Source organism: Apis dorsata, unplaced genomic scaffold, assembly GCF_000469605.1.
Source record: "Apis dorsata unplaced genomic scaffold, Apis dorsata 1.3 scaffold_92, whole genome shotgun sequence".
Taxonomy (NCBI): domain Eukaryota; kingdom Metazoa; phylum Arthropoda; class Insecta; order Hymenoptera; family Apidae; genus Apis; species Apis dorsata.
Genome location: NW_006263390.1, coordinates 798,554 through 798,797, shown reverse-complemented (window position 1 = coordinate 798,797; position 244 = coordinate 798,554). Strand labels below are relative to the sequence as shown.

At 29.1% G+C, this 244-nt stretch overlaps 1 protein-coding gene across 20 annotated transcripts in view; it reads right to left on the bottom strand.

Annotated features, from left to right (window-relative positions):
• LOC102674118 (heterogeneous nuclear ribonucleoprotein Q) overlaps positions 1–244 on the bottom strand; it is a 25,788-nt gene that overhangs the window by 2,906 nt on the left and 22,638 nt on the right. The gene's annotated exons all lie outside the window — the stretch shown is intronic.

The window sequence follows — 244 nt, the reverse complement described above, 5'->3', positions numbered from 1 at the left end:
AGAAAGGAAGAAGAGAGAGAGAAAGAAAGAAAGAAAGAAAGAAGGGAAGGAAAAAAAAAAAAACAAAGTCAACTGTAAAACGAAACAAAAGGAAAATAAATTAATAAATCGTACTAAAAAGTAAGCGAACTAAAAAGTAAAAATTGCCAAATTGCGCGTCGAAGTGCTAATCAAATTCGATACGATAAACATAAAAAAAATATTTATAGGCTTCTCACCGTGAGTGAATAAAAAATGATCGTTT